This window comes from Echinops telfairi, unplaced genomic scaffold (assembly GCF_000313985.2).
Source record: "Echinops telfairi isolate 266 unplaced genomic scaffold, ASM31398v2 ScPeMD7_70;HRSCAF=299, whole genome shotgun sequence".
NCBI lineage: Eukaryota > Metazoa > Chordata > Mammalia > Afrosoricida > Tenrecidae > Echinops > Echinops telfairi.
Genome location: NW_022103968.1, coordinates 11,793,130 through 11,805,579, shown reverse-complemented (window position 1 = coordinate 11,805,579; position 12,450 = coordinate 11,793,130).

The window sequence follows — 12,450 nt, the reverse complement described above, 5'->3', positions numbered from 1 at the left end:
CATGTTGGAGCCCATTGTTGCTGCCACGGTTTCCATCTGTCTCTTCGAGAAGCCTCCTCTTTCTCACTGCCCTGCCACTTTACCAAGCAGGGTGCCCGCCTCCAGGGACTGATCTCTCCCAATAACATGGCCAAAGTACATGAAGTCTCACCATTCTCTCCCCTAAGGAGAATTCTGGCTATACTGCTTCCAAGAGAGATCTGTTGGTCCTTTTGGCAGTCCATGAGACTTTCAATATTTTTCAACAACCCCCAAGTTTAAATGCACCAATTCTTCTTCTTCTGTCTTCTTTATTCGGTGTCCAACTTTTTACATACAAAAGAAGCAATTAAAAATACCATGGCTTGGGTGAGGTACACCTTAGTCCTCAAAATAACATCTCTAGAGAACCCTGTCTAACCCACTTGCTTTTCAATATTATAAGGGGGTCTTGTGCAGCAGATTTACCTAATGCAACATGTTGTTTTGTCTCTTGACTGCTGCTACCATGAGCATCGAGTGTGGGTCCAAGCAAGATACACTCTTGACAACTGCAGTCATTTCTCATGATGCTACCCATTGGTCCAGTTGTCAGGACTTTGGTCTTCTTTACATTGAGTTGTAATCCATACTGAAGGCTGGAATCCTTGATCTTCATCAACAAGTGCTTCGAGTCCTCCTCACTTTCAGAAAGCAAGGTTGTGTCATCTGCATATCTCAGGTTGTTAATAAGTCTTCCTCTAATTCTGGTACCGCATTCTTCTTCATCTAATCCAGCTTCTCTGATGATTTCCACAGCATACATATTGAATAAGTATGGTGAGAGGATACGACACACCGACACGCCATTCCTGATTCTAAACCATGCATTATTCCTTTGCCTGTTTGCACAACTGCCTCTTGATCCATGTACAGGTCCCACATGAGCACAACTAAATTTTCTGGAATTCCCATGTTTTTCAAGGCTGTCCATAGTTTGTTATGATCCAAATAGTTGAATGCCTTTGCATAGCCAATAAACCACAAGTCCACCTATTTCTGGTGTCCTGTGCTTTAAGCCAAGATCCATCTGATGTCAACAATGATAGTCCTTGTCCCACATCCTCTTCTGAAGATGAAGATGACAGCTCCCTGTCGCCTTCCTGTCGCAGCCATTATTGGGTGATCCTCAGGAAAATTTTACTTACATGTGCTATCCGTGATACTGTTCTATAATTTGAGCATTCTGTTGGGTCACCTTTCTTTGGACTGGGTACAAATATGAACCTCTTTTAGTCAGTTGGCCAAGTGAATGTTTTCAAACTTTCCTGGCATGGGTGAATGAGTGCTTCCAATTCTTCATCAGCTTGTGGAAACATTTCCATTGGTATTCCATCAATTCCGGGAGCCTTATTTTTGGCTAATTCTTTCAGTGCGGCTTGCACTTCTTCATTCAGTACCATTGTTCTGGCTCCTCTGCTACCTCTTGAAATGGTTCAGTGTTGACTAGTTCTTTTTGGTACAGGCACTGTGTGTTCCTTCGATCTTTTGCTGCTTCTTGTATCGTCCAATATTTTGCCCATAGAATCCTTCGATATTGCACCTTGAAGCTTGATTAAAAATTTTTTTTTCTTTTTGTTCTTTCCATTTAAGATCTAGTGAGCATGTTTATCCTTTTTGGTTTTCTAACTCTAGGTCTGTGCACATTTCATTATAACATTTTACTTTTCTTCTCAAGCTGTCCTTTGAAATTTTCTGTTCAGCTCTTTGACTTCATCATTTCCTCCATTTACCTTAGCTATGCTATGATTAAGAACATGTTTCAGAGTTTCTTCTGATGTGCACTTTGATCTTTTCTTTCTTTCCTGTATTTTTTTTCTTTCCCGTATTTTTAATGACCTTTTGCTTTCTTCATGGATGATGGTGTTGATGTCTTCCCCCAGCTCATCACGTCTCCTGCTATTACTGTTTAATGCATCAAATCTGTTCTTGGAATAATCTCAAAATTCAGATGGGATATCCTCAAGGTCATAGTTTGGCTCTCCTGTAATTGTTTTAATTTTCTTCTAACTTCAACCTGAACTCACTTTTGAACGATTGCTGGTCTCTTCCACAGTTGGCACCTGGCCTGGTTTTAGCTACTGATATCGAGCTTCTCCATCATCTCTTCCTACAGATGTAGTCAATCTGATTCGTGTATATTCCGTCTGGAGAAGCTCATGTGTATGGTTGCCTGTATTTTGTGTTGTTTAAAAAGGTATTTGCGATGAAGAAGTCTTTGGTCTTCTTGCAAAATTCATGTGATCTCCAGCTTCATTTCTGTCACCAAGACCATATTTTCCCACTACTGTTCCTTCCTCTTTGTTTCCAATTTTTGAATTCCAATGGCCAATAACAATCAATGCGTCTTGACTGCATGTTTGATCAATTTCAGACTACAGACTTTGGTAGAGCTCTTCAATTTCTTCATCACTGGCTTCAGTGGCTGGTGCATGAATTTGAATAATAGTTGCATTGATTGGATTCCCTTGTAAGCAGATAGACATTATCCTATGATGGACAGCATATACTGCAAGACAGATCTTGAAATATCCTTTTTGTCTGTGAATACAATGCCATTCCTTTTGATTGGGTCATTCCCAACCTAGTAAACCATATGATTTTCTGATAAAAAAAAATGGCCAATACTGGTCCATTTCAGCTCACTAGTGCCTAGGTTATCAGCTTTATGCATTCCATTTCATTTTGAACACTATTCAAATTTCTTAGCTTCATTCTTCATACATTCCGAGTTCCAAACATGACTTGATGTCCACATGTTGAGTCACACTCCATTAGCAAATGTAGGTCCTGAAGGCTTTGCTCCCACGAGCTTTACTGCACCCGGATCACTGAGATGGCAGCTATTCCTCAGTAGACTTTGCGTGCCCTCCAACCTGAGGGGCTCATCTTCTGGCATTATCTCTGACAATATTCTGCTTCCACTCATGAGGTTTCAGTAACTGACAACATTTTTATTTTATCCAGAGGGTTTCAGTGGCTAATTCCACTGAAGTGGACAGCCTATTCCTTCCTTCTTCATAGGGTGTTCTTAGTCTGGAAAGTTCTATGGAAACCTGTTTACTCTGTTGGCATTTGAAATACCAGTGATGTATCTTCCAACATCAAAGCGACACACAAGTCACCACAATAAAACAAACTGACTGACGAGTGGTATCAGCTTGACTTGTCACTCGGCTTATAGCAGATGTTTGTTGATTGAGTAAGCGAATGCCTGGATGTATGATGAACCATTGTAGTGTTATCACGATCAAAGCTCACCTCTGGGGGGCTGGCCTGACCTCACTCCACCAGACGTTGGCTGGTGAAGGTCAACCCTGGACTTGATGCACACTGAGTGGAAGGGAGCGGGAGGAAGACAGGGATCTCCACGAGTCGGCATCTACTTGATGGCACTGGGTGTAAGAGGGGCGTGCCTGCTAGGAGAGCCCATTCCCATCTGCAGATCTCAAGAGAAAGCATGATGGAGATTGAGCAAGTGGTGCTCATTTTTCCTGTTGGCCAGCAGGTGGATGTTAGGCCAAAAAAATCATAGAGTTTCTCACCGATCAGGAGGGATAAGGGAGTAAATGTCAAGGCAGGTTTGGCAGTTTGAAGGCAGACTTGGCAATCATTGTGAGTGAGGCATCTTGAACCAAGGAATGCCAAAACGGAGAATGCCGAGAGAGTGCTTGAGTATGCACAACCTGGTTTCCTCTCCTCGTGGCAGCGGACACTTGAAGACAATGTAGCTCTGAGAAAACCGAGGACTAAATGGAGGGCGCATTCCCTGAGAATCGCTGCTGGACCACCCATTGTGGAGGGAGAGTGTTGGCATGGAAGAAAGGAAAATGCCCTTCCTTGACGGAGCTGATCTCTCACGGCCATGCTTGTGCTTCAGTGCTTGTTCAAAGTCAAGTTCTCTTGCTTAGGTAAGCTTTTCCAGAAAGTTTTGAAGCATTACTGTCAGCCATTGCTTTTTAAAAAAAAATCAGAAGAGGTGAGCTTCGTGTTATTTGGCATTGGGCTTATGTGGCAAGACTTTGAGGGCAGAATAAAACTTAAATGAACATCCAATCAGCAAACAGTCCAAGCAGAAAAAAAGAATATTGCCACCTAATGACTCTAGCCCAGCTCTTGAGTGCTATTTGGGAGCTGGAAGTTTTATTAGTTTTATATGAACTCATACTCAAAGGCTTTTTTGTTTTTTTAACAAAGTGAGAACTCCATGATTTATTTAACGACTACCATTTTGCTGAATATTCTGGTGGTTTGCACTTTTGCTCCTATAAACCATGCTATAAAGTATATATGTATTTCTCTGCAAGCATATTCGTTCTCCTGGTGTCTTTGTTCTACCAATTGAGCCCCTCAGAAGGCACTCAAAACATGACGGAGGAAGAGCTGCCTTCAACACAGAGTCAACCATAATGCTGAGAATGGAGCCAATCCCGTGGGGCTAAAACCATCAGCACCTTCATTTGCTGATGGCGCGTGACTCAAAAATGAGTCGAAGCAGCTGCAAACATCACTTAATCATTGGAACTTGGAACACAGTGACCTCAACCACAATTGGGAGGATGGTGCCGGACAGGGCCGTGCTTTGTTCTGCTGTGCGCATGGTTGGTAGAGTCCGAATTGCCTTGACGACACCTGACGACAAGCCACATAAGCCAAGCGCTATTCTTTCTAGTGGCTGGTGGGCAAGGGTGAGGGAGACTGCCACCGTCTTGTTCTCATGAAGCCTACAACCTAGGAGAAAAGACGGGGTCAGGGAGACAGAGGAACCAACTAGTAAATGCAAATTACACTCTGTAATAAAGTGTTTGGAAAGACATAAACCAGAAGTTGACACAGAAAATAATTAGGTGAGGGTACAACACACTTGAAATTGGTGGGGACAGAGGGAAAAAAATCCCTCTGTAAGTGACTCTCTTGATTGCAAAGGATGAAAAGTAGCAGGCTCTGAAGAAAAGAAAGCAGAGGTGTCTCCTCAGAATTAGAAAGGGGAGCTACAAAGACCTCGTTATGGCCAAGTATCTGGCCTGTTAGAAAACCTGGATGACGCCCAGTGAAACGGAAAGGAATGTAAAAGGGGCAGAGAGGGAAGGTGGACATGAGCCGGGCCATGTAGTTCCAAATCCACAAAGTCCTGCTCAGCCCACGGCACCTGGTAGCGTGTGTCCGGGTCAGAGAAGCAGAGTGAGAGTGCGCGCTCTGACCAGGTTGTCCCACAGGCTCTGCTGCAGCAGATGGACGTCAGCCTTCTCAGTGAACTCACCGGCCATGGGCACCTTGTATCCATCCAGAAATATTCTTTGGAAAACTAGTCATTAGGGAGTCGAGGCACCAATGCTCACTGTCAGTGGCCTACGAAGCTCTCAGTTACTTACCATACTTTCTCGGGTATGGAAAGGGAAGCTTCGGAAAATGCTCAATAATCTCAGGTTGGTCAAATCCCTTGGTCTTCATAAAGGCAAGCTGGGACCCAACCCGATTGCCGCACCACGGCAGCTGGAGATCAAACTTGAGAGTGCCGAGTTGTGAGCAGCGGAAAATGGAGACATGTGGCTGGCACACAGAGCAGCTGAAGAAGACAGTGGTTTTCCAATTATCCGGAATCTCTTGTGCTCTGGGCCTGTGGCTGGAATCTGACAATCAGCTATAGCTCCACGACACTCAAGCAAATAGTCCTTGATAAGGTAAAGCAACTAAAAGCTTAATGGCAGCATCAACTTTCCTACTCTCTTTTTGAACTATAAAGTGGTATCATGCCATGAAATTAAATTTTGGAGAAACTTTTAAAACAAGTGTCATTCCGTTGCCCCAGCACAGAGATTGTCTTCTTTATATAATTCTGCCTTTGCCCTCAAACCCCTTCACTGAGTTGCGGGCATAATATGCACATACTGAAGTTTCTTAAATTTTATACTAGATCGTAAACATGTTTCCAAATTCCTCATGGATTTTATAGTTAATGTTGTAATAGCTTCGTTATTATGCTATCACAAAAATGTACTATAATTTCTCTAAGCAATATCTTTTCTCTGGGACATTTATATAGTTTGCATATGTGACCATTATGAGCAACCTTGCGGTTGATATTTTCATGAAGGTACCTTTTTCCTCTTAAAATTTTCTTGGAAATTTGAAAATGGGATCATTCTAAATATATTTGTTTGTTCATTCCTTTCATACATCTGTCTCCAGTTCTTTTCTACCATCAATTACTTTTGTGAGGCGTTTCTCGGTGCTAACAGGAGGAAGCCACTTCTTGGTGAACTCTTTTTTTACCATCAATTACTTTTGTGAGGCGTTTCTCGGTGCTAACAGGAGGAAGCCACTTCTTGGTGAACCAGCTCTTATAATGCACTGACGATGTGGAAGAGATAGGTGTTTTTTCGGCGAAGTCCAGTTCTGACTCTTCCTGGAGGTCGGGTGAAACTTTTGTTTTGTGTAAGAGGATTTGGCCAGAAATTTGGCCGGTATTCTCGGATTTCATTTCTGGGAACATGCTTTCCCACATCTAGCCACCGACTTCTCGATTGCTTCATAGAATGAAGAATGTGACCTCCCGTGGGAAGGGCAGAGAGGAAGAAAGGGGCCTGTCTTAGACAGCAGGGACCCGGCACCCGGGAAGGGGTTCTCACCTGAGCACACGGGTGAACTGTGTGTGCGCATGCGCTGCTCACGAGTCCAGTGCACCCTGGGGTTTCCTCCGATGGCTGTGCTGATGTCTTACAAAGTGAGTGGCCTTTAAGCACAGAAATGTACTGTATCTCCCTTCTAGAGTCTAGTGCTCCCAAGGTCGGGTGTTGAGGGGAACAGTCTTCTCTCAGAAAGGCTCTAGAGAGAACCTTTCTTGACTCTCAGATTCTGGTGGCCCGGATGGTCCTTGGCTTGTAGATGCCTCTTCACAAAGAAATCTTCGTCTCTCTGTGTGTCTCCTCTTCTTTTATAAGGGTACCACTGAGATGGAATCGGGCCCAACCCTACCCTTATATGGCCTTTCATTAATTAATACCATCTTCAAATACCCTATTTCCCAGCAAGTTCATAGTCACAGGGATGACTGGCTAGCAGTTTAACATATCTAGAGCTGGGAGGTGCACAACTCAATTCACCCCCTGGTGGAACAGCCTCCACTCGCACCTTGTGCTGCTGCTGAGTGAGAGCCAAGGGTGAGGAAATGGCCCTCCTACACCTGCCTGAAGCTACTGCTTACTGAGTAAGTGCAAGCAAGGAGATTCCCAACAGAAGGGTCCTCTGAAATGCAGTGCTAACAAAAGATGTGTTTTCCCTGAAGTTATGCATGACTTTTCTTTTGGAGTAAAGTTTTAAAGGGGGCCGAGGGGTGGGAGGCAGAAAGCACAATTCTCAAAGGTTTCATCTTGGACAGCACTGTTAAAATGACCTAAGACGGTTCCCAGGTCTTCCAAAGAAACAGAGTCAGCGTTACAGCTGTGACGATGTCTGTAAATCTACAGAATGGCACTTCAGAGAATGGCTTCTATCAATCTATCCGTAACTATCGATGGAGAATTTATGTTACTAAAAAAAAAAAAAGTCAAAGAATCCACTTCTTTACTGTCAAATTGAGATTTGATGGGAGAAACAGCTGGGCAATTAATTATATTTAGGAACCATGCATCTTGGCTTTGAAGTTAAATGTATTTCCCTGTGGTTTTATATTGAGAACAGCTTTTATTAAATTCAATTACTTTTCCCTCTGGCCAGCTCTATAAAGGTGCACTCCTAGATGAGGGTGGCTTTTAACAGAACTCTGTCCATTGGAAAAGAGGGTGAATGAATGGACTTGGTCACCCAAAGGATTGTTTCTTTATAAGCAAAATAACAGATGAAAGCAGTGTGTTTCTGGTGGTCTTCACATTCCACCAATTGCTCGTTAGCCAGTAAAAAAAAAAAGGAGAGATAAAAAATAGAAGGGGCCCTTATTCTTCATTTGACCTTTTTCTGATCTCCCCACAATTTTACAAATACTTCGGCCTATGAATCCCCTGAAGATGCTCCTAGAGTTATAGCTGGTTGACGTTGGAAGGAGTCTGGAACACATAGTTCAAATAGAGAATTGGGATTAAAGCCATGTGTTCCAGACCCATCGCTGTCTCTAGTCATGTGCGACTTGATTATTTCTGTTCCTTGACCCTCGTTTTATTTTTTTCATCTGACCAACAATTGTGCCTCTTGACCTCCCGCTCTGCATAGCAGTTATGAGGCTCAAACAAGACGGTGAGACTTATAAAGAAATGCTAAACCACACAGCCCCGGTCCTCTTGCTAATGACGATAATTTATGGACCAGTAAATGCCACTTCAACCGTGGCTTTGTTCCATGATGTCCTTGTGAACGTGTGCTCCAGTTGTGTCTTACACAACTTTTCTTAAAACAATGTAAAGATGTTTTAAAATCCCAATATTTTAACTGGGATGGAAAATGACTGCAGAAGTTGACTGCCTGGTCAGCCAATCAGGTGACAGTTCTCAACCAGGGCAATTTCTAACCCAAAGTGTAATGTATTTCTGTAATAAAATCACCAATTTTACAAGTCCCGGGCATTGCTTTAAAAATAGTGATATTAGGATCAAAAGCTTCACTGCCATCTGGGACCAATAAGCAGTGTGTTTCCTTCAGAAACATCACCTACTACAGGCCGATTCAATCGTTCTGGCTTAGTGAAATTAAGAAGCATAAAAAAACACAAGGCGAGCCCCAGGAGCTTATAGCATTATGTAGGTAGAATTCAATCTTATGGGCAGGCAATTGTCCTCCAAGTTTGTCACTGAAAAGAGTCAAGGTCACAGCTCCAATCAGCATGCCTTCCATCAGCAAGGCACTTCCTAAGCTGGATTCAAAGCACTCAGCAGTGAACCCTACAAGCAGCAGCCTGCTCTGGGGGGAGAGCTAAATGCCAATGATTTGGGTGTCTTATAGTATATACTGGCCCCCTCGCTTTTCATCATCGATACTGTTGGGGACGTGAGTTCAAGGCAGAGGCCACTTCAACAGACACAGCACTGCCATCATTCCGAGAGAACTTCCTCCACAGCTGATCATTGAAAGGTCACATCAGGGATCGAAGTAAAGGGAAGGTGATCTTCTGGTACATTTTGTCACCTGTTGGGATTAGCCTTCTTGACTCAGCACAATTATCTGGCTAAGTTGTCCCGGTTGCTGTGGGTACCAGTAGCTTATTCCATTTTATTGCCGAACCGTCCTCCTTAGTAGATAAGTCCCCCTCTGAAGTTAGTTGAATCAGTCTCCTGTTAAAGGACACCTGGGCTGTCTCCAGGCTTCCGGACTATGAATAAACTTGCATAAATATTCATGCACAGGTTTTTACGTGAACGCAGTTTTCATTTCTCTGGGATAAATGCCCAAGAGTACAATTGCTAAATTGTATGGAAGCTGCATACTTAGCTTATGGAGACATTTCCGAACTATTTGCTAGCATGGCAATGGAAACCCTCCGAACTATTTGCTAGCATAGCATGGAAACTCTCACTAACAAGCTGTAAGTAGCCCGGATCATCTAAATGCTCACCAACCTCGTGTACTACCTGATTGCTTTTATATAAGATTATTTCATATGCGTTTTTCCCCAAACATTAAGGGTTTTCTTAAAGTACTTTTGTTCATTTTAATGGAATGCTTCTTACACAGGTGTATCATAAGTTATCCCATCTATTACTCTAAACTTAAAAAGGAATACAACAGAAACCACAGTCTCCACAAGAAAATATTTACAATGTCCAGAATGCAATGAGAAACCACTTGACATAGAAAAGCCAGGAAAACGTGACCCATTTTCAAGAGAAAATATAGTCTGCAGTGGCTACAATGGAGATGACCCAAATGTTGGGATCACTTTCAAGTAGCTGATAGAGCTATACTCAGGGAAGGAAAAGAAAAATGTGCTTGCACTGAATTAAAACATAGTCATCTCAACCTCTACACACAAACATATATGAGAGGTAACCAGAGAGAAGTTTTAAAATGAAAAAGAAAATATTTTAAATAAAAAATTTCATTGGATGGATTCAACATCAGAATGGAGGGAACCGATGAAAGAATCAGAAAACTTGAAGGTAGATGAACAGAAAACACTCACTCCAAAAATTAGAGATTAAGGAACATGAGTAAAAATATTAATAGTGTTCCAGAAACCCGTGAGACAATATGGAAACTGATCAAATGCATGCAAATTTGCATTTCAGGAGATGAAAAGGCAGAAGAAATATTTGAAAAATAATAGCCCAAAATGATCCAAATTTAGTGAAAGGTGTCGACTAGCAGATTCTAGAAACAAAATAAACAAGAGTAAGAGCCTGCTCAGGGGCATTATTGTCAAACCGATTGAAACCAGCAACAGAGAGGCCATCTTGAAACGGACACATTTCACATGACTCAGACCTCTCGTCAAGAGCTGCAGAGAGTGGGGCACCCTCTGACATTGACACTCAACTCCAGACTGGGGTGCTTAGACGAGTTCCTATCAACCAGACACTCCCGGCCAGGGGTGGAGGCAAACCTGTCAATCAAATGGTAGCTTGATGGCACCTCTGTCTCTGTCTCTCTCTTTCTCTCTCTCCTTCCCTCCCTCCTTCCCTTCTCTCTCTCCGCCTTCCTGCCTGTTGGAAGACGGCATGCTTTCATGCCCATTGCCGACCCTGAGAGCTCTTGCCGTGTTTCCACCGACCTTGGAGCCTTGCCGCTCGGCCCACACTGGCCAGTGGTCTTCTTCCTTCGCTTTTCTGCATCACGAGCATGTCGCTACCTGAGTCTGAAGCGGGACTTAGGGACCAGCGCTAATTGGACTTAAGGACTTGAGTTGGACTGGACTGGGACACCTTCTTGATATAAGGCTCGTTCTTATACATAGAAGAGTGTCACTGGATTTGTTTCTCTAGACAACCCAGCCTAACACACAAACCTACTGAAAAAACTTCTTCAAGAATAAAAAATACATTTGCAGATAAAAGAAAACAGGTAATTTCTTGCCAGAATTGCTAAGCTACAAATAATGCTAAAAAGAAGTTCTTTGATCTAAGTGGAAATGATAGGAAAGGGAAAGTTAGGGCATCTTGAATGAATAGAAAGCATCAACTATGGTAAGATTATTTTTTCTCTTTGTTTCTTTAAAATATCGATAGCCTTTTAAAACGGAAGTGATGATGCTATAGAGGTTTATACTGTATACAAATATAAAAGAGATGGGAAATATAGCCTAAGGATGCAGGTAAGTAGTAAATAGACTGATTTGGTTGAAAGATTTTCATATTTTACATATTTTCCAATTTTGAAAAATAAGATTTCCATATTTCTATCTTTTTCCCCTGTGAAAATAAAGAAAAAACTCTGCCTTTGATACCATTCATTTTAAAAACAAAAAGAGTTAGGGCTAGAAAGCCAATAGATAATTTAAAAGGAAATTCTTTTAAAATATTTAAATATTTCAAAAGAAATCAGAAGTGAAAAAAAAATAGGATAATATTAGAAAATAAATAATAAATTGGGGGTGCCAATTTCAACTATATTAAGCCCTGGTGGGGTAGTGGGTATCTGCTGGGCCGCTAACTGCGAGGTCAGCTGTTCGAAACCACCAGCCCCTCTTCAGGAAAAAAAGGAGCGGCTTTGCTCCCATAAAAAGTGACACTTTTCCAGACCCACAGGGGCAAGGCTACCCTGACCTAACGGTTGCTATGAGTCAGAATCAATGTGATGCCAATGAGTTTGGAGGTTGCTAGTTACATTAAACTTCAATGCAATAAATACTCCTTGTACAGGCAGATGTACAGAAAATGAATCAAGGGAAAACCTATTCCATCAGCATGATCGCAACCCGGAGCAACCCGGAGGGCAAGGCGGGACTTCCTCGCAGGGTTTCCAAGGCTGTAAATCTTTGTGGAAACAGACCGCCACATCTTTCTCCCTCCGAGCAGCTGGCGGATGAAAACGCCAACCTTTCGGCCGCCAGTCAGGAGCTTACCAACTTCGTCATCTGGACTCCACATCAAAAGAGATTAAAATAAATAAATCCAATGACAGCTGGTCTATAATTGATTCACTTTAGGTATAACACAACAAATAAATTAAAAGTAAATGAAGGTTAAGTAGATATATGTGTGTGTGTGTGTGTGTGTGTGCATGTGTGATGCCTGCAGTAAGCATATTAAATTAATATTCAATAAGTTCAACTTCAAAACAAATAGTATCCTTAGAGATAAACGGGGACATTTCATAGTGCTAATAGGGTCTATTAATCAGATGAACATAATAATCATAAACACACTCCCATCTTATTGCTAAGCTTCAAAATCTTTGAAGCAAACAATAGGGAAATGTGGGGAGAAGAAGGGTGGCCAATCAGGGTATAGTATAGCACCGATGAAACATATAGCTTTCCTCTGGTTCTTTAATGCTTCCTCCACCCTC